Source organism: Heloderma suspectum, chromosome 4 (assembly GCF_057233095.1).
Source record: "Heloderma suspectum isolate Gila_16-S chromosome 4, 16-S_ref, whole genome shotgun sequence".
Taxonomy (NCBI): Eukaryota; Metazoa; Chordata; class Lepidosauria; order Squamata; family Helodermatidae; genus Heloderma; species Heloderma suspectum.
The window spans coordinates 12,362,489-12,389,733 of record NC_139461.1 but is presented as its reverse complement, the minus strand read 5'-3'; the positions used below and the strand labels follow the sequence as shown (position 1 = coordinate 12,389,733).

Here is a 27,245-nt window from a genome sequence, read left to right as displayed (position 1 = left end):
GTCTACTCTAAATGGAACTAACATTGGATATAACCTTTATTACAATTATATCCCACCTCTCCACTTAGAGGAGCTCAAGCCAGCATATATCGTTCCCTTTCCCACCCTTTTTATCCTGCACAATAACCTTGTGAGGTACGTCAGGCTGAGAGTGTATGATGGGCCCAAGGTTGCCCAATGAGATCTTCATAGCCAAGTAGGGATTTGAATCTGTGTTTCCTTAATCCTAGCCCAACAATGTGCCACTATATCATGCCAGTCTTCAAGAAATAAAAAGGCAACCAACTGAGATTATTATAATCCAGCATTGTTTTTGCTATTTAGGGATTTATCTACCAAGGAATATACAAAAACTTTTTAAAATAAATTATGGGCAGCTATGGAAAAATATTCTGAAGGATATAAGTAAATGGGAGAAACTTAATCTTTCACTTTTTAGTTGAATAGCATTGAGATGGCTAGATAACATCACCGATGCAATGAATATGAACTTGAGCATGCTCCGGGAGAGGGCGCAGGACAGGAAGGCCTGGCGTGCTATGGTCCATGGGGTCACGAAGAGTCGGACACGACTGAACGACTGAACAACAACAACAAATTATTCATATTCAAGTCTTATTGTGTGTCATGTGTGACTCTGATATGTTTTAAAATATTTAAAAATTGGCTTGCTTATTCAAAAGGAGATATCATCATCATTATCATGTTGTTTGTGTTTGTATGTGAGCCCTGAGATATAGTCCAATGATATTATCCAGTCTTCCAGAAGCTGTTTATTTAAGAGTAATCTAACATCCCAGCATGGTGGCTGGGGGATAGTTTTGATTGGAAACATCAACCTCTCCACTCCACCATTGCTGCAGTTAACTCAGCAGCCCCCTTCCTAGATGTATTCCCCCCCCAAAAAAAAAATACAGCCTGAGCCTCAAAGGGTATTCAACAGTGCTTTCAAAATCTGTAGTAGAAGTTATTACACTCGTATCCTCCTACATCTAGCCACTGTGTCTAGCAAAAAAAAAAAAAAAAAATCCCTCCACTACACACATCTCGGGATGCAGCAAAAGCCATTCTATTTAAATTGCCCCGTCAGAGTGCTTCCCACTCCAAATCCAGTGCTCAGCTGAATGCTGAATTGAACTGAAGGAATTGACATGTCCTCCACTGACTTGCATGCAGACGTGCTGCTCTTTTGCCCACAGCAAAAGAATCACATTTAAATTCCAAGTCAACTCAGAATCTGGGCATAGTGTTATCAGTCTACACTTTTCTAGTCTATGGCCATAAGTGCACACACTACAGTTGCCAAGCAACCACAAGATGTATTGCTCTAGGTCACCAGCTGTTGCAGAGGAGAGATAAGTGAAGAGAACACTACAATGGGGTGAAAGGGGAATTACAAACTCTCCTGGGTGTCTACACACGTCAGGTTGGTGGTTGGAGAAACAGACTTGTTCAGGGTACAGAGTCGTATATATTGATTTCTGAACTTTTAAGTAAACTTTGGATGCATATTTTCAATCTTCATTTTCAAGTTTTTTCTTTTTTTTCATTTGAAGAAAATAGGTTTTTCTCAGGGTTCCCATGAATCACCCATGAGTTTGGCCCTTTGCACTCAACAGCATAGTAAGAGCCACTTAGTTTTGTTGGGTTCTCACTGCTAAAATGTCAGCATCATGCTAAATTTCTTTCAGATACTTTTCACTTGCTTATGACAACATGGCACTAGTGTTTTGTTTTGTTTTGTTTTTTACTTTATTTATATTTCATATATACTGTGGACTAGAATTAGTACAGGTATATTTTTTTAAAATTAAACAGAGGCATCTTGGCATCATAAACTTCAAGCCTTCTATTAGGACAATAAAAACATTTAAAAATGAAAAGAGTACAACCTGAGAAAATTATGTTTAACACAGAGATGACGTTAGAAGTAAAATTAGCCATGGGATTAATTCGATTAATCCATCCTATCTCAAACATGAAGCTCATGTACAGAAACTGACCTGGATGCCCAATTAAAAATTCTATCTTCCTTTTTTTTGGTGCATGCTACAAGACGGCTGGAATAGTGAGAGGACTTTATATGTGGATAAAGATGCTGAAGCACCGCCTTCAATCCAGCTCTAAAGTGATAAAAATTTTAACAAGTTGCTCTCAGAAGCCCCCAGCGATTTGCACTCTCAAATCCTCAAGTCTCATATTCTTGGCCTCAATTAAAAAGCAAGAGCAAAGTAAGTGGCAAAGACATCAAAGCCATGATAAAGATTAGCGAAATGTAGGATAACTCCCTCATGCGATGGTTTAACAAACTACCTAATCAAGTAACGCATTCAATGGCACACACTCAATCATCCTTACAAAAAGGTTTAACTATAAAATCAAAGAGGAAAGGAAATGTTCAGGATGACCTTTATCTGCCAGCAACTACAATGAGAACAACAGCATCTATATTTAATCCGATTGTCAACTGCATACTATGACCAAAGAGGACTGGGAAAATCCCCATTGCTACACTGCTTCCCCCATAGAGCAGAAGAGCATTGTAATGGAAATGTCCGGCACAGAAAAGACAGACACACTAAAGAGAGCCAAAAGAATACTCCAGGCAGAAGTGCTGGGTGTGGGGCTGGGCTGGGCAGTATTACTTTTTTTTTTTTTTACTTCAGTTTGCCTTGGTGCCCATCATGCCTGCTACAAACCAAATTCACTTCCTTCTACATAATGGTGAGGGAGAAGTTTAAGGAAGAAGTAGGAAATATAACAAAAAAAGTCACCTAAACAACCAAAAAGCATTATGGGAATTATGGGAGTTGTAGTCCAACACATCTGTAAAGCACCAGGTTGGGGATGGCTTTCGTAACATGTTATAGGTGAAATAGTTTTAAATGAGGTGAGTAAAAATGTTCATCCTATTTGCATGGCTGCACAAGACCCTTAACATCTTTGTCATACAACAATATTAAATTAATTGCCAGGGAAGAAAAACTACAAACCAGGCTAGAACAGAGCGAGAAGATTGGTTTATTTGTATGCAGCTTTATTACATAAAGGGGAGACCAACCTAGCTCACACACATTGGAGAAGGAAAGAGCAGTTGCAGGGAGCTTGTTTCGCCCCTCCCTGCCAGAAGGAACAACACAGCTCCAACTGAGTTCCCTGGGACTACAAACTCTGGCCTCATCCATGGGCCAGGAAACCAAGGCCTGTTGGGAAGCTGCACCCCCTGCCTCCCAGGATAAACATCACAAGCAAAGGGGAGACCAACATAGCCCCCATACACTGGCGAAGGAAGGAGCAGCTGCAGGGAGCTTGTTTCACCCCTCTCTGCCAGGAAGAACATCTATAAGAACCTTGAAAATAAGAACTGGTGCCTCAGTTTTGCTTTCCCCCCACTCCTCTCTCCCAATCCATTTTTTCTTTTGTGTCATGTCTTAGACTGTAAGCCTAAGGGCAAGGACTATCTCATTATTAATCAGTGTAAACCACTCTGGGAGCCTTATTGGCTGAAGAGCTGGGTAAATAAAATAAAATTACAGTCACCCGTTTTACTATCTCCCAGGATCCTCCTGCATCTGTTGTCCACATACCTTTCCACAACTGTATGGGACTTGGGACTTGAAACTTGAGCAAAGACAGCACTTAGAATGAGCAAACTCCCTTTAAACCTCTATGGTTCAATGAGTTGCATCCAGATGTAGGCACATGCAATTGGCCTGGTGGAAGTGGATTTTCCCACTCCCTCCTCCCCATGGCAGCTCCAGCAGCCTCCTGAAAATGCTACTCAGAGGGTTGGGGCACTCTGCTGAACGGAGTGAGCTGAACTATGGGGAGGAAGCCCCCCAAATTCCAGTGCAGGCACTTTCCATGGCCAAATCCTTCTTATCCACAGAAGCCAGATTCTGGATCCAACCCCATTTCTTTAAGGAAAAGTGATGTATTCTCCATGGTATACTCACTGAAAAATCTCAGAAAAAGTAGTATCAACAGTGTGGATGAAAACTGAATTTTAAGATAAAATTGGCATTACATTCTATTGAGAAAGGGTTGGGGTCATGTTTCATGAAAAAATAATGGTTTCATTAGAAATCTTTCATGAGGTTAGACAGTGGATTTTCAGTAATAAAAACAGAGTGCTCTTTATTTTATGTAAACACAGGGTGCTCTGTTTGTAGAAGGTCAGGCACAGCCTTTCATGCAGTCCACCATATTTCCCCATATACACTCAATGTTTTCAGTTCAGTTCTCTAAATCCATGACTGTAAAAAGCAGAGCCCTTTAAACTGACAGCAACTTCAGACTGCCATCATGACACTAATTTCCTCAGATATGTTCAGCAGATATTATGTTCCTCAATTACAATAGAAAACATTGCGACCAACTCTATCGACATCAGGCTCAACTACAAAAGTCTCAAAACTATAAAAATGAACAGTTCAAAACACAATTTGTACACAAGAAGAATAGCTACTCAACTCCAGGTTTCACACCAGAAAGAACAATAGCAATTAGTGTATCATAGCAAAGAGAGACCCAGATAATAGTTTGACGGTAACCTATTATAATTCCATCTCGGCAAGCTGGGGAAGTATGGATCTGGCCTGGATGGGAGACCTCCTGAGAACCCCATCATCACTACATCCACTGCTCTGAATGTCTTCCTTTAAAATATTGGTCAAAAGACAATTTATTCCTACAAGCCTCCCCTAAAATCCTGATTCATCCATTACTCTGCTTACTTCCATCCATGCATTTAATATGGGGCTGCAGTCCCTGCTTTTGCAAGCCTTTACATATCACAATATCTGGTAGCTCTAGTACCCCATTATCAAGAGGAAAGGGTGCCATCTGGTTAAACATTATTTACTGCCTAGCAATTAAGGCTCTCTGTGTGTGCGCGCATATGTGTATGTATATATACACACGCACGCACTTTACTTAGAGAGCCATTTATTGGAATTAGAACATTATGAAAGCTATTGTATGTTATCAAAACAAGATCTTACCTGTTGAAAAGGAAAGTCTGGAAATATCTGCAATAATTAAAAATAAAGATGTATTAGTGCTACCAGAATTCAATGTAATATTTCTTACAGTCTTTCTGTGTTATGGTTTGATTCTGGAAATGATCACACTTCAGTCCCCTTGCGATGGTGTGATAAACATAATCACTGCATTGTGCTCACAAGTGTAAAAGACAAGAGCTGTGCAGCTCTGCAACCAAACTGCACATTCCAAGGTCAAATGTAATAGAATAGGGCATAGTGGGGAAGCAATACTGCCTAGCTTGTCCTGGAGCATGCATCTGATGGGGGGGGGGGATCTATCTCCATAGTCTCCATAAGACAAAATAATTCCTAGCATCTATTTTTAAAATTAATAATCATACTAAGGGTAGATCACAACCAACATGTTTATTTTATTTTATTTTATTGATTTATTTACAAGATTTATATACACTCTATATCTAGCAAGATTTCTGAGCAGTGAACAACAGAAAGAAAAGAATCAAAATACAGAATTAAAATATTTAAAATCTAATTATGTCAATACAACCGTGACTGGTAATTCAGTGAAGATTTGTTTAAATAAAAATGTATTCCGCAGGCGCTGAAAACAAAACGTCAGTGCCTGCCTGACATCAACAGGCAAGGAGTTCCACAGAGAGGGAACGAGTACACTGAAGCCTCTCCTTCAAACGGACCATAGATCCATGCAGAACTACCAGGAGCCATCTGAACTCAGTGGCCAGGAAGGCTGGTAAGAGAGAAGTTGCTCTCTCCAATATTCTGGTCCCAAGTTATTTAGATGTTCACAGTGAAGATGGCACACTGTGCAGCAACTACTAAAATATGCCAGTTCAATTTAGAATATATATATTCCTATCATGCATTTACCTGTGCTTTAACATCTTTTAAGATATGATCAATATCTGATGGAGATTAATAGTTTTTTTCAAGTGGGAAGAATCAGAACTTTTAGTTTTCAAGATCTACTAGACCGAGCCAAAAATAGTACTAAGAGTACCTCACAGTAACACAAAAGATGGCAATATACACAGACCATTTGTAAACATGGTTTGTCAACTCAGACATTATACCAAACTGTAGTTAAGGAAGCTTAACTACAATTTCACATGATATCTGAATTGATAAACCATGTTTGCAATTGGCTAGCAAGCCAAAATAAGTAATCATGCCCAGAAGTACATTTACAAGCCATTGTTTATGCTAACCACAGTTTGGTGAGTTATCTGAATTGACAAACCATAGTTACAATAACTGCACCACCACACTTAGAGACTGAAACAACGAGCAGATGAAAGAACAAAGCATACAAGCAATTCAGAACCATGGTTTGGCTTTTAAACCTCCAATAGTGCAAATGATAGTTTCATGTGCAGTCTTGAGGGGGCCAGCTTTTCAGCAACTTTCAAGGCCAATTTGGATGTTACATTAGCAACAGGATTTCTGTCTTCGAATCCTCACCATATCTCCAATACACTCATAATTAGATCAGAGTTTCATCAGCAAGAAAAGGTAGCAAGGATTATCAAAGGTTAAAAAGCATGGCTAAATTCACCTCAACAAGAAATGCAAATATTGTGTGTTTAGCTAGGCTTATAATCAATGTTTCATGTTGTAAGAGCTAATAAAACTTTAATGAAAAACACTAAAGAAAAATAATTACACCAAATACTCAAAGCTTCCCAGCTCAACCTACAGCATATTTCAAACTCGATTTGAGACCTGCCTCTATGAAGATATAGTTATTGCTGAAAAGTGCAAAGCAACCCCGCCCCCGCCCAACACATTTTTCAAAACGCTGTTGCCAGATATTTACTAAAACAAGGTGTTAAGTTGTAGCAAACACACACAAAAAGGCTGGGAGCCAACTAGGCTCACAATACATTTTTGAATTTGTTTCTTTCTTTGAACAACTGACCCCTGTGCCAGTTTCAAGAGCGATGCCTCATGCAGAATGGGAAAGGAGGAACAGTACCTGTGGATAAATACAACTCTGTAGCTTACATTAGTGTCATGGGCTGACATCATGGGTTCTTTCAATCCCGGCCAAAGTGCCCTGCAGCTTATAAAAGAATCAGTAACCGCATTCAGGGAGGTGATATAGCCAGACTGGTACTGAGACAGTAACAAACCATAAGAAAATGTGATTATGGTGGACTGCTTCCTTTCACCATCCAACTGAGATGCAAACGAAGAATGCAGCCCTGCAACATAATCAGGGATCAGCTCTGTCCGTCATCTACTCTTAATAACATTATTACTCGACTCAATTGACTTTCACATCATCCAATGCCGTTCTGGACACCACCAATCCTTGTTTAAAAAGCTGCTGTATACACAACATTTACAGCACAATTTCCAAATTCTGGTATCATGGGAAACTGCGGTTTAAGAAATCAGGAAAGCTTATCTGAAGCTGGGCATGCAAGGAGAGAGGGAAGAGCACACACACATAGCTTGTTCCAAGCCACGACTAGGACTCTTACAACTGAACAGTGCCTGGATATACAGTCATGTGAAAAAGAAAGTACACCCTCTTTGAGTTCTATGGTTTTACGTATCAGGACATAATGAAAATCATCTGGTCCTTAGCAGGTCTTAAAATTAGGTAAATACAACCTCAGATGAACAACAACACATGACATATTACACCGTGTCATTATTTATTTTACAGAAATAAAGCCAAACTGGAGAAGCCATGTGTGAAAAACTAAGTACACCCTTACTGCTTCCATAGGTATGAAGAGGCTAAGTAGCAGCCAGGTGCTGCTAATCAAATGCCCTTGATTAATTGATCATCAGCAAGTGTGACCACCTCTGTAAAAGCCGAAGTCTCAGGAGTTTGCTGGCCTTGAGCATTCAGGTGTGTGTTAACACAATGCCAAAGAGTAAAGACATCAGCAATGATCTTGGAGAAGCAATTGTTGCTGCCCATCAATCTGGGAAGGGTTATAAGGCCATTTCCAAACAATTTAAAGTCCATCATTCTACAGTGAGGAAGTTTATTCACATTCAAGACAGTTGCCAATCTTCCCAGGAGTGGACGTCCCAGCAAATTCACCCTGAGGGCAGACCATGCAATGGTCAGAGAAATTGCAAAACATCCAAGAGTTACATCTCAGACTCTACAGGCCTCAGTTAGCATGTTAAATGTTACAGTTCATGACAGTACAATTAGAAAAAGACTGAACAAGTATGATTTGTTTGGAAGGGTTGCCAGGAGAAAGCCTCTTCTCTCTAAAAAGAACAAGGCAGCACAGCTTAGGTTTGCAAGTTGCATCTGAACAAATCACAAGACTTCTGGAACAATGTCCTTTGGACAGACAAGACCAAAGTGGAGATGTTTGGCCATACTGCACAGCGCCACGTTTGGCGAAAACCAAACACAGCATATCAGCACAAACATCTCATACAAACTGTCAAGCACGGTGGTGGAGGGGTGATAATTTGGGCTTGTTTTGCGGCCACAGGACCTGGGCACCTTGCAGTCACTTAGTCGACCATGACCTCCTCTGTATACCAAAGTATTCTAGAGTCAAATGTGAGGCCATCTGTCCGACAGCTAAAGCTTGGCCAAAATTGGGTCATGCAACAGGACAATGATCCCAAGCACACCAGCCAGTCTACAACAGGAATGGCTGAAAAAGAAAAGAATCAAGGTGCTGCAATGGCCCAGTCAAAGTCCAGACCTCAACCTGATTGAACTGCTGTGGCAGGACCTTAAGAGAGCTGTGCATAAACAAATGCCCGCAAACCTCAATGAACTGAAGCAATGTTGTAAAGAAGCGTGGGCCAAAATTCCTCCACAATGATGTGAGAGACTGATAAAGTCATACAGAAAACAATTACTTCAAGTTATTGCTGCTAAAGGTGGTTCTACAAGCTATTGAATCATAAGGTGTACTTAGTTTTTCACACATGGCTTCTCCATTTTGGCTTTATTTCTGTAAAATAAATGATGACACAGTGTAATATGTCATGTGTTGTTGTTCATCTGAGGTTGTATTTACCTAATTTTAAGACCTGCTAAGGACCAGATGATTTTCATTATGTCCTGATACGTAAAACCATAGAACTCAAAGAGGGTGTACTGTCTTTTTCACATGACTGTACAGTGCCTGCATATTTCCCTGTATCACACCATAGCTATCAGTATGTGGTTTGTGAATTTGTTACCTTCATTTCAGGCTTGCAAATAAGCCTTCAAAGGGTTATTCGCCCACGCATTTTTAAGAGCATGCCTATCCACACATGACAATGTCAGTTATTTGTGTCCTAAGGTGAGTGGGGGAAGAGTACTGCTTCTGGAGAGTTTCTCTGTCAAGTCACCTTGACAGTTCTTGCTTGCTGCAGGCAACCGGGCAAGTTGCTATTTGCAAGCCTACTTTAGTTCTTGCCTTGTCAACTTGCTTTTAACCTTTACTCTACCTCTAGCTAGCTCAAAATCCAGCATTTTCAGCATTCCTTTTTTTAATTTGGGGGAGATACATCAGATAGATACCAATGATCACCTTAATGCATATTCTTAACATTTGCTCAGGAATGTTGTCTCGACATTTCTGATTTTCACAGTAATCTATATACATTTATAAACACAAATCATGCTAGTGTTTAACTAGTTGACTGTAGCATGAGCATTTAAAAGAAGTTAGTTTCAATTCAGGGATGCTGTATAACTTTGTCTTGTAGAACAGGTCAACACTTTACTTCTCAGGAGAGAAAATGGAAAGCTTAAGGGTAACAGTTCCACTAAGAAAAAATGCTCAGTAAGCCATCTGCTTACCAGCAAGACAGACTGACGTAATAAGACAGGCCCTTAAATATAAGAAGACAAGGAATAGGCAGGAAGGAGCAACATAACTTCAGGAAGAAATAGCCTTGAGTTGCCTCTGGCAATAATTTCTATATGCAAGAGTTACTGATATACAGACTTCTTAAGCCAACAGAAGTCAAATATGTTTTTAAATACTTTTTATTCTATTTTTATCTTTTTAAATGAAATAAACAGTACCAACAACCTAATCCGTAACTACAGTTTCCCAACAATACAGTATTCTTAGGAGGACACAGCAGTAACAAAAAGGAGAAAAAGAAAGAAAAAAGAAAGAAATCCATTACACACCAACTTCAAATCCCATTCTACTTAAGAATTATACCTACAACATTGACAATATTACAATTCAATAGAGCATAGCTAATCAACTTTACATTTTAGTATTCTATCATCAATCTTATAGCAAGGAAGCAGGCCAACAATTCATTTCCAGTAACCATATATTGCCCTTCAGTTAACATATAATTATAAAGCTTAACAATTTAACCAGCCAAAAATCTTACTAACCAGTCTCATAATAATGATAATAGGAATAAAAAAGAAAGGCAATTAAAAAGGATAAATAATAACAAATCACTAATCAATTTTATAATATTATATAATAAAAACAACCTTACAGCAATCACTAATGTATTTTGTACTGGATATATAAATGAGTATGCACATTTCTATACACCCTCAAACAGTAAATTTAAGTACAATATATCATATCCATTTTAAAGAGAAAGGATTTTTTAAAAAAGCAAAAAGAAAGAAAAAGAGGCCTAGCATCAGACTAAACATGGCCAGTTAACAAAACATGTTTGTAGATCCCAGTTCATGGAGCTGGGACAGAAGTCTCACGCATTTTTCTGTTTAGCCACGCCTCCATCATTTCATGATTCAGAAACTTCTTCATCTGACCTTCAGAAAAAATGCAAAATGTGGCAGGAAATTTTAAGTTATATTGTAAGTTCATTTGTTTTGCCAATTTTTTTGCCTTGATAAATTGCCTTCTTTTATCAGCAACTTCTTTGTTGTAATCCAGAAATAACATAACTTTATCTTCTTCCCGAAAAAGATTTCCACCCCCTCTTGCCAAATTCAGGATATAATTTTTTGTGGAGATTCTTGCAAATTGGACTATACTCGTATGACCAGTCCCTTGGGCATTTGGCACATGGAATGCCTGCTCAATATCAAGTAAATAATCAGATGGCACAGGGAGTATCTCACGCAAAAGCTTATCTACAAAAGTAGACAAATTTACATCGCTAGGTAGATCTTTAATACCAATGATACGTACATTTGCCCTGTGCATAAAAGCCTCCAGTTGAGAAATTCTAACATAGAAATTGTTGAAAAAAGCTTGTGACGCAGTTTCATTTGTTGAAACTCGATCTTCCAGCTCGTTAACCTTCGCCTCCAGTTTTTGCCAAGAAGTGTTGATTAAATCCACAGCCCCTTGCAGGGCGGTGATGGAATTTTGAATTGTATCCAACCTCTTAGCACGTTCAGCAAATTGCAAAGACAAAGTTTTTATCACAGCAAGTAACTCCCCTATATCTTCGGTTTTTGGAACCTTTGCCAGAGGAAGTACGGGGGGTGGGGGTGGGCGGAGATCCAGTTACTTTTTTTCTCCTTGATGTAGCCATCCTTCTCTTCAAACAGATATTGCAGGTCCCCAAATATTGTTAATATTTCTTAAACCATTCCTCAGATATTGTTGGTATTTCTTAATCCATAAACTACAATGGAGCACGTCAGCCCTAATTTCTCCTAATTAAATAGGAGTTTCAAAATGACTTTTGAGCTATGATTAAGCTCTGGCAGGCTAGTCTCAGGATCAAGCCACCCAGCTCCTTCGCAGCGAGGACTAATCTTCCAAGACTTCATTCAGATGTGCTCTTTGCCTCTCGTTTTAATTCCAGGGAAGAGATTAAAAGGTTTTTCAACCTTTTAAAAGGCTGTTTGAGATAGCGTCCCGCGGAGGCTCCACGGAATGCTACTAGGGTGACATTGGCTCTGGCCAGAAGTCCAGAAGTCAAACATTTTTCTAATGAAGCTGCATGTCCCCTTTGATTTATTTTTGTTAAGTAACACACTATCCCAGATCTGTAAAATTGTTAGTTGTTAATTATAATCTAAGTATATTTGTAGCATTAACTGTTAAATCCAGTTGATTGAAAACAGAATAAGAATTATTGTGTTTAAGGATGTTATGATTATCCCGTTTCATTATTGAATTAATCTCTGAATTCCCCAAAGAGTATATATACCTGAGTAATCTGCAGAACTAATTCTGAAAAAGGCCAGGATGGTCACAATAGCTGTCCTGATGTGCATCTGCCAAAGAGGTCACACAGACACTAAGGGCCTACCCACCCATATGAGGCCAGCATCAACACACACACACACACGCGCGCGCGCGTGCACAGACAGACACACACACACTTCAATAGCTGAGAAGGGATATATGTACATTGAGCATCAGAAGCCCTGACTCAAAATATACACTATGGATTGACTAAGCAGAGGAGTTTGCACCTTCCTATCCAAAACTGCGCACATTGCCCATTTCAATATTGTTGTTGTTGTTGTTCAGTCGTTCAGTCGTGTCCGACTCTTCGTGACCCCATGGACCATAGCACGCCAGGCCTTCCTGTCCTGCACTCTCTCCCGGAGCGTGCTCAAGTTCATATTCATTGCATCCGTGATGCTATCTAGCCATCTCATCCTCTGCCGTCCCCTTCTCCTTTTGCCTTCAGTCTTTCCCAGCATCAGGGTCTTTTCCAGGGAGTTTTCTCTTCGCATTAGGTGGCCAAAATATTGGAGCTTCAGCTTCATTATCTGTCCTTCCAATGAGCACTCAGGGTTGATTTCCTTTAGGATGGACTGATTTGACCTCCTTGCAGTCCAGGGGACTCGTAAGAGTCGTCTCCAGCACCACAGTTCGAAAGCATCAATTCTTCGGCGCTCAGCCTTCCTTATAGTCCAGCTCTCACAGCCATACATTACTACTGGGAAAACCATAGCTTTGATTAGACGGACCTTTGTCGGCAAGGTGATGTCTCTGCTTGCACAAATTCAACTTTTCCAAGACAACCACAGAAATTACAAAAAGAAAAAATCTATCTCAAAGACTTTACTTTCTATGTATACTTTTTAGCTTCCAAACTAATTCAAAGTGCAGAACCAGCAAAAAGTGTAACCTTTTCTGGCCTATATCACTTATGGGGGACTGAACATTGTATATCGCCCCCTAATAATAATTCCTTGAATGTAGAAAACTAGAACATTAAAGAGAAGGATAAGCTAAAACTCATACCACCACCTGCTAGCTTTTTACATGGGGAAGCATACATCCATGTGATCCTTTATCTACAGTCTAAAGTGGTACACTCCAGGAAAATCTTTTACCATGTGCTATTTTAGTATGAACACGCTGATCATAGCAAACACTCTTTTCCAACAGCACAAGAGACGACTCTACACATGGACATCACCAGATGGTCAATATCGAAATCAGATTGATTATGTCCTTTGCAGCCAAAGATGGAGAAGCTCTATACAGTCAGTAAAAACAAGACCTGGAGCTGAGTGTGGCTCAGATCACGAGCTTCTTGTTGCAAAATTTCGGCTTAAATTGAAGAATGTAAGGAAAACCACTAAACCATTCAGGTATGACCTAAATCATATCCCTGATGAATACACAGTGGAGGTGAGGAATAGATTTCAGGGATTAGACCTGATAGACACAGTGCCTGAGGAACTATGGACGGAGGTCCGTAACATTGTTCAGAAGGCAGCAACAAAATCCATCCCAAAGAAAAAGAAATGCAAGAAAGCCAAGTGGCTGTCTGATGAGGCTTTACAAGTAGCTGAGGAAAGAAGGGAAGCGAAAAGCAAGGGAGAAAGGGGCAGATATATCCAACTGAATGCAGAGTTCCAGAGAATAGCAAGGAGAGACAAGAAGGCCTTCTTAAATGAACAATGCAAAGAAATCAAGTAAAACAACAGAATGGGAAAGACTAGAGATCTCTTCAAGAAAATCGGAGATCTCAAGGGAACGTTTTGTGCAAAGATGGGCATGATAAAGGACAAAGAAGGCAGGGACCTAACAGAAGCAGATGAGATTAAGAAGAGGTGGAAAGAATACACAGAAGAACTATACAGGAAAGGTCTTAATGTCCCTGATAGCCATGATAGTGTGGTCACTGAACTTGAGCCGGACATCCTAGAGAGTGAAGTCAAGTGGGCCTTAGGAAGCATTAGTAACAACAAAGCTAGTGGAGATGACAGTATTCCAGCTGAGCTATTTAAAATCCTAAAAGATGATGCTGTTAAAGTGCTGCATTCAATATGCCAACAAATTTGGAACACTCAACAATGGCCGCAAGACTGGAAAAGGACAGTTTACATTCCAATTCCAAAGAAGGGCAACGCCAAAGAGTGTTCAAACTACCGCACAATTGCGCTCATTTCACATGCCAGCAAGCTGATGCTCAAAATCCTGCAAGCTAGGCTTCAGCAGTATGCGAACCGAGAACTACCGGAAGTACAAGCGGGGTTTCGAAGAGGCAGAGGAACTAGAGATCAAATCGCCAACATTCGCTGCATCATGGAGAAAGCAAAAGAATTCCAGAAAAACGTCTATTTCTGCTTCATTGACTACACTAAAGCCTTTGATTGTGTGGATCACAACAAACTGTGGCAAATTCTTAAAGTGATGGGAGTACCAGACCACCTTACCTGTCTCCTGAGAAACCTGTACGAGGGTCAAAAAGCAACAGTAAGAACCAGACATGGAAAAACCGATTCGTTCAAAATTGGGAAAGGAGTACGACAAGGCTGCATATTGTCACCCTGCTTATTTAACTTATATGCAGAGTACATCATGAGAAATGCCAGGTTGGATGAATCACAGGTCGGAATTAAGATTGCTGGGAGAATTATCAACAACCTCCGATATGCAGACAATACCACCCTAATGGCAGAAAGCGAAGAGGATCTCAAGAGCCTCTTGTTGAGGGTGAAAGAGGAGAGTGCAAAAGCTGGTTTGAAACTCAACATTAAAAAAACGAAGATCATGGTATCTGGCCCCATCGCTTCCTGGCATATAGAAGGGGAAGAAATGGAAGCAGTGACAGATTTTACTTTCTTGGGCTCCAAGATCACCGCAGACGGTGACTGTAGCCATGAAATTAAAAGACGCTTGCTCCTTGGGAGGAAAGCTATGGCCAACCTAGACAGCATAGTAAGAAGCAGAGACATCACCTTGCCGACAAAGGTCCGTCTAATCAAAGCTATGGTTTTTCCAGTAGTAATGTATGGCTGTGAGAGCTGGACTATAAGGAAGGCTGAGCGCCGAAGAATTGATGCTTTCGAACTGTGGTGCTGGAGAAGACTCTTACGAGTCCCCTGGACTGCAAGGAGGTCAAATCAGTCCATCCTAAAGGAAATCAACCCTGAGTGCTCATTGGAAGGACACATACTGAAGCTGAAGCTCCAATATTTTGGCCACCTAATGCGAAGAGAAAACTCCCTGGAAAAGACCCTGATGCTGGGAAAGACTGAAGGCAAAAGGAGAAGGGGCCGGCAGAGGATGAGATGGCTAGATAGCATCACCGATGCAATGAATATGAACTTGAGTACACTCCGGGAGAGAGCGCAGGACAGGAAGACCTGTCGTGCTATGGTCCATGGGGTCACGAAGAGTCGGACACGACTGAACAACTGAACAACAACAACAATTTTAGTATGATCTGTGACTGTGGTCTTGAACACTTTGAGTAACAAGTTAAAATAATGCCTGCAGTTAAAGATACTTATGTTGGGTTGTCTCTGGCAGAAAACTGAACCCCAGCATGGGGCAAAATGCCTTCTTCAAAAGGCAACATTTTTTAATTTATTTTTTTTAGCAAATTGAGCTTTCAGAAATTACCAACTGTATACAAACCCCACATTTTGTACTGTTCCCTACTGTGGTAGCCTAACACAGTGAGGAACTAAAGCAGAATCTCACCATAACACACGCATAGCTTCAAAAGAGGTCATGCTTTGAATGTGTATTTCACAAGATAAGGGGCTTTCTGTCTTACGGCAGTACTAAGTTCAATGACTATAGTTTGCATGTAATACCAATTTATAGGTTAAACAATCCATGAATTGCCAGGGAACTGCGGGAATGAGCATGTTTGCTCCTGCCTGCTCACCACTTGCACTTCTACCCTATTGCTGGGTTGTTTGGAACTTGTTGGGACAAATAACCCAGAGCTTTAAACCAACTATAAACCACAGGGCATTCCTAGCTGTTGATGAAAGCTGATTCAAAGCAGAAGTGGCAGGCAGCCCAGACAACCCATGGTTTACACAATCCATGGGGTGTTGTTTCATGCAAACTGAGCATACGAGTATTCAGAGGTGCTCCTTAGAATCTGTAAGTTTGCCCCTTCCTAGAATACTTCTAGTAACTACCAAATTCATGCTGGAATGGAGAGCCACAAAGGGATACTTGTAGAGATTCAAATAATTTTCAATTACAAACTTCATAAACAGTTCACCCGTTTCATTTTGCAAAAATATCAGTATTTGGGGAATGAGGAAAATGCTTTTCCTCATTCCCCAAACTAGCAGTCTGTTTCAAAACCAGTGATGTGGGGTGGAAAATTGTCTAGTGCTTAATTTTTCCATGGAAATTTTTCTATTTCATAAGTTCATTAGTTAAAAAAAAAAAAAAGGATGACAATTGCAAATACAACATTTGGCAAGCTTGGCATTTCAAAGTTGTAATTAATATTTTTCAGATTATTATCCCAAGCAAATATGTGAGGGAACACATATAGGTCATTGAAATGTATACATGTCTCAGTATGAAATGGTGATAATAAGTAGTGACAGCGAAACTGAAGATGCCCCAACAACCTCAGTGGAAGAGAGATGAACTCAGTTGAAGTAGATGACTGGTTGTCAACATATCTTGCCTATCTTTGGGCTGCTAAAATTAGCGTGTCAACAGTTTTCAATACCTTTGTTTATTTCTTACATCTACATAATGCAAGGGAAATACATGATATAGGAAAATTCCTCAAATTTTCCAGAAAACCCACATCACTATGCAAAAATAGCTGAAATAAAATGGAATATATTTTTAAGTATTCAATATTAGGCAACCTATATGCAACATTTGTAACTGACAGTGTAAAATCAATACATTTGATCATTTTATTCAAATTACATTATTCCAAATGAACAAGTTTCAGAGTTTCAAAATTTTGAAAGTGTAGCTATAAGACTAAATAGGCATGAAAGTTAATTTTACTACACTTTTTTGTAGAAGCGGCACATGAATTGTTTTATTTTAAAGATTTTTTTAGCACTGTAGTCTGCTCTGAAATTCTTCAGAATAGAGCAAGATATATATTTAATAAGAAAAAAAATCATAAAACCAATATGTTGACCTATTTTGTATTTCTAGGTCAACTATGCAGTGCACAACCATCGCCCCTACTCCTTATGTCAGCAATGACTTATGTAAAATTCAAACTTCAACTCTGTTTTGCAGATGAGTCGTCAACTGCAGCCAAGACTGCAAAATAATATTGGAAGCACCTTGATGAGGCCAACTGAAACACTGGAAGGTATCAGTTTAAGCTCATTTAAGATTTCTATCACCCAATAGAAAAGGGACTCATAATATTTCCTTTTCACAGCCTGTTGAGATTCAGAATGTGCTGCCAAAAAAATAAGCAATGGCCTCAATGAACTACAGTTGTTTCCAGCTAGTTATACAGAGCTTTTTCTGTGACACCTAATACCTAATCATCCATGAACACAGCCTAGCTTGCACTGCATGTCATCCTCAGCTTTTCTTTGGAACAGATCACTGGTTAAACATACACTGAGGGACAACATTTATGATAAAGTATGAAGTCTGATATTCTGAGCTGCACAGAATTTGAGGAGATGCCCATCTCTTACCTGTAAGAAGTAAATGTTCTCCAGAGTTCAGATATGCCACAGACACAAAGGAACTTTTGGAGCAATACTAGAATTAAACTACAGCAATATAAGAAGAGCCTTTAAAACACAACTTACATGTAATGTATTTTTATTCATTTTTACATCATGCCAATATTTGGGATAAAAGAGCTCAATATACTGCAGATTCATAAATCCCCATACTGAAGGTTCAGAAACTAGGAGACCCACAGCTAATTTATACAGTGGTCCAATCCTAGGTCCTGAGATACCAATCTAGCACTCCAGGCTTCCCAAGATAGCTACACCCCATCCCTGACCGCCCCCCACTCCTTGCTGCCATGTCAGCACTCCCACCCTCCACTACTGCTGCTGCAGTGTCCCCATTTGCACCCCATTTGAAAAGGCAATCATTTATTATATCTTACGACACTATTTGCAAGGAATTCTCATATCTGAAGGCCAGAACATCTGAAACAGAATATTGTAAAGCACAACTTCTCCACCCACTGTAGATTAAGCAACTGCCTCCAAAGTCAGGATTCACCATCATCTATAATGGATGGGGAACCTCTTTCAGCCCAACGTGGCCCATGGCTACAACGTGGCAGTGCATGTGCTCTCCTGCCTCAAGTAATGGGAGAGCTTGCACCGGTGCTGTAGCCAGCAAACAGGAATTGCAACAAGAAGTGCCTCATTCAGGTTTAGAGCTACGCTCACTGACCAGGTTCACATGATCAGTGGTTAACAAGCCACAGTGGCTGCGCCTGCTGGTCACATGCTAGAGGGATTTATATAATTACCCTCAGTGGCACAGCTACAACCCTACAACAGCCTGTGAGTTCTGGGTGGCGTGTTACCCAAAGTGACAAGCCACCCTGACAATTTTAACAAAAAGCTATTATTAAAGTTTTCTGTCAGTGCTATTTACTACCTAAAAGGTTAAAACAAACATGTAAAATAGGAAATGCAGAAGTTTGGAAGTTTGCAGTAGCAATGCTGATTTCACACTTTAGTGTAATTGCTCTAAAATTATGCTGGAAATATACCTACATAGAAATTGAAGACATAACTGGAACTTGTTAAACCCTGAAATAGTATTATTAAACAAACATTAAAGATTATGTGCAAAAGTTGAGCCAATAATTAATGCAGTATATGCTAACAGTTAAAATCTTAATTGTCAGTAAATGGAAATTAGAAAATCAGAGAAAGAACAGAATGGCTTAAGAAGTTGTGGCATATAGCTAAATTAATGAAACTAACCACATATGTACCTAGAAGACGGAACTCACAAAGGAATTTTTTTATATAAGAATGTTCTTATAACATACTAGGTTGGAAAATATAACTTAACAAGCCACAGTGGATTGTCATGTCATGCGAACCTGGACTGCTTCCCGCAGGATGGCTTGTGCATGGGCAACAAGCCCCCCCAATAACTCATGGTTTGTTTTAGGGGATGTACCCATAATAGGTTGGAGTGTCATCCAAACCCAGCACTGCCAACCATCATGGTTTGTGGGCATCTGCAAGCAAGCTGCTCAGCAAGAGGGGCAGAAACCTCTGCCACTCTTGCCGAACAACCTTGCCCATGCCGCAGTGACAGCCTCTCCACCGGTACCCAAGCGGCACTTTGAAGGGGGTGTCACTCATTCAGCAATCCTTTTAAAAACACAAAATTGCACCCCGTTTGTGCAAAATGGGGCCAATTTTTTTTCAGGCCCCGGGAATGTGCACAAATGTCTTTGTGATTATTGGGGGGGGGGGATCAGTTTTTCTCAATTGCAGAGATGTGCAGTTGCAGCTGTCAAACTATACAGACCCTCACCTTGTCTATTGTCTTGTATGTTTCAGTTGTTAAAGGGAACAAAGATATTAGGAAACATACAATGTAACTGACAAGATGGGGCTGCATATTGGTTAGTTTGACAGCCTTTGACAGTTGACAGGTCAGGGGGGGACCAGATTACCCCCTTAGCAAAGTTATCCTTAAGTTTTAAAGTGTGGGATTTACTGTTGGGGGTCTCCATTCCATTCTACTCTTCCCCAAGTGGTTTTAAGGGTGATTTATGGTCCACCACATTTTCGGAGCTTCCCTTTTACTCCTGTTTTTACTGCGCACATTTTTCAGCTCAGATTTATGCAAATGTCGGGGCACAAAAAAAGAAGCTCCAAATGTGACTAGGGTCATGATCGGAGCGGCAAGGGAGACAAGACAGGTTCTGCTGCCAAGTCTTGGGATATATGCTGGAGCCGGCTGGACAACCAGGGGGAAGAAGGGAGAGAACAATCCACAGTAAGCCTGATCATCTGTCGGGCTCACCGTAGGTTGTTCTGATGACAACCCACACTGCATAGCTTACTTCATAGAGTGGGTTCACATGTCATGTGAACTCATCTCATATATATATATATGCGCGCGCTTGTGCGTGTTGTGAGAAAAACTTAAGACGTTATTGTAGTGCACAGCATGTTCTGTATTTTCGTTTTATATGTAGTGTCATTACTTATTTTTATGTGTGGATTTGCAAATGCTATTATGGCATTCTTGTGAATGCAATGTTTGTTTTCAATGTATTTAAAATGTGTGTTTTAAAGTTATGCTTATAATTTCAGTTTGATACATTCTTGTTTTAATCTCTATACTATACTGATTCAATTTTAACTAAAAAGAAAGGTAGGGTAGAAACTCATTAAGTAAATAAATAACACACAGTACAAATTGGCAGGAACTCAAAGCAGCTACCATGCTATACATGGAAGTCAAAAATGTACAGCTGAAGGTGGTTTCACACAGAATAGAAGAGTCCCGTATTTACTTCACAGTGAAATGGAATACTTTGAGCCAAAACTGCAGTGGACAGATCCACTCTATTGACCAAAGAGATTACTGCTCCAGGATAGCCTCTGTGGCGCCTTTCACCAGCATTAAATTCATGGCAAGACCACAGAGACTCAAATGGGTGGGTGATCTGATTCAAAAAGAACACCGCTTTTCTAAACATTCCGCCCACCAGGTAAAAGCCATCTTTCAGTTCATTTCATTCCCCCTTATGCAATCTCATAAATACTTTACTCTTCCACTTAGAAGTCATTTCTTCACAATTCAGTCTTGAAGTTTTATATAGCTTTTTAATCTATCAGTGTGAATCAAACACAAACACACACACACACACACACACACACCTACCTCTGCCTCACAGCAACCAATACCCATGAATTTATCTTATTTCCTATATCAAGGGATATTGAAGCAAAGGTAAGTGAATTCTTCTCAGAAGCTTCCATTTCATATCACTTCAAAATCATTAATTTGAACTGTATTCCTCTCTGCCCATCTGTTTTGCCTCCAGTTCCACTCACTGCTCCCGCATCACTCACTATCTCCACTAACAGACCCAAAGCAACTCTGGACGTATTTTTTCTGAATCCACACATACGCAATGCTGCATCATGGAGGCACACAACGCAGTAATGCAATTGTTCGCTCCGGCTGGTTAAAGTAAAGACTTGCAAAACATTTATTCAGAGAGGTGAAAATACCACCGATAACAAGCCCTTCTCCTAAAGGGGACTACTGATTTACCCTCCCACACCAGTATCTTCTCATTATTATTTATTCCTTTTAAATAAAAAGAGGTATCAAGAACACTTAACATAACAAATTACCTTCCAGTTACTGGCTGCAGCAAAGCCTGAAGTGGAAAAATAAATGGATAGGTAGTTTTAGATAAGGTCAAGATTTGAATGAAGGTTGACAGTAAATCACCTTTCTTGCAGCACTCTCTCAACCCAGAACTTTGTTTGAAACCTGCTGTTTCATTTGCTGAGTTCCAAGTATCATGCCGAGAAACAGTGGATGGTAAAGGGCCTTTTTAGTGGTAGCGCTGTGAATTTTCAAAGCTCTTCTGGCACCAATTCTGTTGGCACCAAGTAAAGACCTTTTTGTTTCCCCATGCTCTTTTATTTTTGGTGATCTGTTTTATTCTGGCTTGCATATTATTTTTGCCACCTTGAAAGATTTTCTGTTCTTAGTTTATTTTTTATGTATTATTTTATTGCGTTTTTATGTTTTCAAACTTGGTGAACTTGATTCAAGGGCAGGGTATAAATCTTCACAGGTAAATAGGTTAATAAAAATAAGCCAGCACAGATGTAACACTTAACCAGTTTTGGGACTGCGCGTGCCACTCCCAAACTCGCATTTAAATGAACATTGAGGAGCTCCCTTAAACAGTCAAAACTAGGAATACCAGGCCCCACTCAACCTGTCTTGCCACTCGAGGCAAGAGGTTCCTGCCGCCTTCCTTCCCAGCTGCAGGGACCCCTTCCGAAATCTCATGCCAGGAGGGAGGGCAGCTGCTCCAGGGAGCCCCACCAGCTGCTCTCTCACTGTGGCGGTTGGGAATCTTAGGAGCACCTGCTGAAGGAAGTCCCTCCTGGTGGGGGCAGGGAGGGAGTGGTGTAATATGCCGCTCTTCTCCACCACCTGAATCATCTGCCTCAGTTTGCTTAATGAGAAGGCCGGCCTTGCTGTTAACAACTATTAGGCATAACTGCATACTAGGTGGGTGGAGTGTGGGCTTCATGAGTAAGAGGAGAGGGCAGGAGGAAGCTCTCAATCCTGTAAGCCCAGCCATAAACCATGCGTCGCCATCTTGTGTATCCTAGATATAGATAGATAGATAGATAGATAGATAGATATTTTGCTACTCTTATTCATAAAATGTGTGACCTCTACAACCAAAGCTTAGATTTCAAATACATTCAATTATTTCCACCTATCTCTGTCTCAAAACGCTTTACTAGCACGCATACTTTAAAGGCTGAGTATCTTGCATCTAATAGATGTAAAATGTGCTAGAAATGGAAGAATAAAAGTAACCATGGGTTCCCTGACTCCCTTCCACTGCCACCAAATTCCCATCTGCCGATTGTACTGTGATTTTTTCCCCACTTCCTCTGCCAGAGATCCTCATACAGATCACACTTTCCCTGCCACTGTTACCATCAAGAAAAGAGCCAACTGTATCAGGATTGCTAGGGTAGGGGCTAGAGAGAGAAGAGTTATACACAGGCACCTGTCCAGCCTTTCCTTGAAGAAAAGCAATTCCAAAACCTCATTAGATATTGTATGCATTATTAATCTTTTTTTCCCCTAATATGTCACCAAGATCCACCTACCCGCTTAAATACTTTGCTTGCTGAGCTATCCTTGACAGACAGTTGGGAGACAGAAGGGTGAGAAAAACTGTGTTCAGAGAAGAGCTAGACAACATACTCAAAGTAAGACATTCTGGAATTGCACACAATTTTTGGACAAAAGATGAAGATGAAGCTAATTACCATATTTGAATTACATGGGCTAAACTGAATCTGCATGTAATTTGCATAAGCATGGCAACGCTAAACCAGAAGTGGTAGAGAACCTGATCTGAGCTTACTCCGGAATTAACCAAAACATGAGAAGAAGTCATGAACTGCACTCTGAAACCATGAGAATTGATTTTTAAAAATCAGGTTGATTATGATCCTGAAAGCCTCACTTGATACACTAGTAGCTGTGCGGCAAGCAACACTGAGTGGCAGAGAACCTGCTTTGCATGCAAAAGGTCTCCGGTTCAATCCCCAGCATCTCCAACTAGGGTTAGGAAAGAATCCTACTGGATGGACCAATGGACTGATTCATTATAAGGCAGCTTCCTATGTTCCTATAACAAGCAGCTCTTCAACTTATATGACCCTTCCTCTACCATCAACACATAAAACAATGCCTTAATCAGAAGAGACCACATTATAATATTGAGTCTTTAGTATTTCATACCTTCGTATTTTCCATTTATCTTATGAACCATCATGGTCAGGAGAGAGAATGGTAGAGCATTTTGAGCAAGTTATCAGCAAATGAATTCAACTGATTTTTACAAATTCACACAAACAAACACAAACTTTGATTCCTCTTCCTCTTCCCTTTCTAAAAGTGTGGACCTGATAGAGAATGAAATTTCAGAAAGTGCTTCTTAGAAGTTTCTTCCTAGCTACAGGATATAGAAGCTACAAGGAAGACATCTGTTCTTATCTGACCACTCAAAATAGGAAAAGGTTCCAGTTTTTGCTAGCTATAAGCCACAAGTACTGTGAACTGTATGAAGAAACAATTCCCAAACTGGGCACGCTAGCATGCCTCTGAAGGTGACATAGTATACTCTGGAAAGTTAAGAACCTCACATTAGAGTTATCTACCACTGTTTGCCCCTCAGAGTGATGAGGCTCCATGCAGCATTAATTCCCTTCCTGTCTACCAACATATGACCAGTAACATCATTCCAAAGGAGAAAATAAGGACACTTCAGGATTTCCTAATGTATGCTGTGCTACAGCTGAATGGTATGGAGGAATCCCAATAGAATCACTGCCAAGAAAGAACGGTCCCCACCCAGAGTCCAGGCTGACTGGGCAAACAGAAGGTCAAGATGCCAGGAGGAAACATTAACTGGGCTATCCTGCTGCTGTTGCAATTAGGATACATGCCTGTTTCCATCAGCTGATCAAAAAGATATATACCCATCTAATCAGTGTAAAGGTGATGAATACCATCAATTTTAAATAAGAAAAAATCACTGTGCCCTATGCATTAAATATGTGTGGGAAACACTCATCTAAGAGGTCTAGCTAGCAAAGAAACACCCGTGAAGGAAAACGAAGGCAAAAACAAGTAGGCTAGAGTTAGTGGGGAAAGAGTAAGGGGCTGTGCAGAAGAAGAAAATCAAGGCAATTTCAAGACAGAAGAGGAAAATAAGGAGAGGGGATGCTAAAAGAATATGGCAAAATGTAAAGAAATATGGCAATTACTTTGTTGTCCTAAATGAGTCTTGTCAAATGACTGTTGCCATCTTTCAAGAGAGATGCCATTCCATTTTTCACATTAAAGGAGGAGATCCCACTTCATGAAGGGCTCCGAAGACTACAATCAAGCAGAGGATTTCAGGCAGCATGACTGTATCTGTGCACTATGTTAGAAATCTGCTTACTGGGATTTCTAAACCTTGGGTCCTAAAGTTCAGGAAAGAGTGCAACATCTGCAGAGGTCAAATTTGTTTTCCTTTCAAAGCACTGACAAGAATTACACATTTGGAGCTAATGATTTTGTGTGCCCACAAAAGCCAAATGAATATATTTAGCATAGCATCATTAAAGCCTGATCAACATTTAAAATGTTAAAGTATATATTTCCCTTAATGTGCTGTGCAAATTAATCAATTTGCATGCATTAACAAGCATAATGACATTGGCCTTTTTGCCAACAGCATAAGGCATTTTTTAATCACCACAAATGTTGGTATATCTTGGAGGCCAAAGTAACATAGCTGATGAACAAGTATAAAATACAAGTGAATACAAGATACACTGTTATGAGTGGAGGAACCAAAAACATTTTTTTTTACTTAATAAAAACTTTTGCTGCCTGCCTGGGATGACAAGAACAGGGGGCTTATCAAGCACCTGCCAGGCCAGCATACATTACTGTCTTCAGCTTAATGGGTCACAGATGGTACAAACCTCCATCAAATATATGGCTTTGGACATTGTAATGGAAAGGCAATTAATAAATTTCATAAATAATATCACCAATTTTAAGACCAAGGCTGGTAGATGATACTAAATCTTCACCACCTAAATACAAGCAAATTTCTATCCCTAATCAATGAAGAAAGTGCCTTGAATGCACAGTCTTCCAGTAATCAAGTAAATGAAGCTTAACCACTCAACGTCCTACCCACATTTCAATCCTCTCCCCACTTCTTCCCCAAAACATTTCCTCTATTGCTCACACTATTGCTCTGACCATGTTCCACAGTTCCTTCTTTGTTTAATCAAAGGTTCTTTGCAGGGATGGGAATCAAACAAAATATGCAAACCAATAAACGCAGTATGCAACTTATTCTAAATGCAAAGTTTTTACATATGAACAAGTACAATGAAAACAGTAGGCTGGGGGAGCTAGTGGTGCTATAAAAACAATGTTACCACATACACTTCCATGGGTTCATATTCAAGACTAGGAGCCCTATAAGCATCAAATTTTGGTTACTTTTGGAGACAGGCTATTTCTACCAATATTCTAGGTGGAGTGCTGGAGGATGGTTCACTGTCCTGTCTCTTTGCCCCTACCCTGCAGCTTGGTACAAATACAGGCTATGCTTATGTGCATCTAAAATACACACGAACTTATGTATGTGCAAGATCTTAAAAATCAGTGAAGATTATACTGTTTGCAACAGTACAAGGTGAAGTTGAGACTTATTATAGAGACACACTGCTTAGATACAATTGACTGATGGAAAACCAATTATTGATTAAGCACCACAACATCTATATGTATCAGGAAAATAATCTACAATTTCTTTCTTAGGTGATCACACTCTAGCAACAAGTTCTAGATCAGGCATGACTTTTTAAAAAGTGCATTGGGTTAGATCCAGAACTTAGAACTTAGAACTTAGAATCATACTTAGAGTTGACCCACTGAAATCAATGGGACTTAAGTTAGTCATGACTAAGTCTGGATCCAACCCCTTTTTATTGGTTATCATCCCAACACACCTGTTTCATCATCCCTCATTCTGAGAAGAAAGGACCTCACAGCACCCCATTCAAACCAGTGAACTTTAATTTTGCTCCAAAGACATTTCAGGTCAAGAACATGAGGGGGGAGGGGAAAGAAAACGTATTTGCTCATTGAAAACCAAGACCAGGAAGCACAACCTTGGGTGACTAATATACAATAATCACAATGGTCCCAATATTAACCTGATTCAAATATGTTTCTAGCTTAAGTATCATAACCAAAGGACTGAAGACATTCTGAATCAGTGCAATGCAGCAACTACACAAAATGCAAACATGAAACTGGTGAAATACAGCATCAATCTTTCATGGTACTTACCACAGTATAGTCTTTCCATGTAGGTTCTCTAGTACAAAGCCTTTCCTGCCCAATCTACTATATTCAGCAGAGCTTCAGCATTCTTATATCCAAACAGTTAAATTGTCATTTAATATTTTCTCCCAACCCCAATTTCACACACAGCACAATGCAGCAGCCTTTGGTCATGAGCTTATCACACATTACAGTGAAGCCAGCAGAGCTTCTTTTGTCTCCTTTCACTCAAAAGTCAGGCAGCACAAACAAAAGGCATCCATCACTAAGTCCATTAGCTTCAGCTGATGAGACAATTCCAGGCTGCCAGATGGGTAAACGTATTTTGCTAAATCTGGCTGCAGCAGCAGTAAATCCTAAAAGGAGAACAGCCACAGCAATCAGCCTTTTGAATCTCTTCAACTCCAACATTTTGTGTGTGTATCAATAAGCTCATTTTGTTAATTTTAAAGCCTCACACCCTAACATTCATTTTCAGTCAGTG

The 27,245-nt window shown here is 40.0% G+C and overlaps 1 protein-coding gene across 30 annotated transcripts in view; it reads right to left on the bottom strand.

Annotated features, from left to right (window-relative positions):
- The window catches only part of PTK2 (protein tyrosine kinase 2), a 332,755-nt gene that overhangs the window by 247,927 nt on the left and 57,583 nt on the right, over positions 1 to 27,245 (bottom strand). For 23 of the 30 annotated variants that reach the window (XM_084848676.1, XM_084848672.1, XM_084848682.1 and 20 more), the window contains one exon: positions 5,004 to 5,030. The exons of the other annotated variants lie outside the window; for them this stretch is intronic. The gene's annotated coding sequence lies outside the window, so the exon portion shown is untranslated. The remainder of the gene's footprint in view (positions 1 to 5,003; positions 5,031 to 27,245) is intronic. 30 annotated transcript variants of the gene reach the window in all.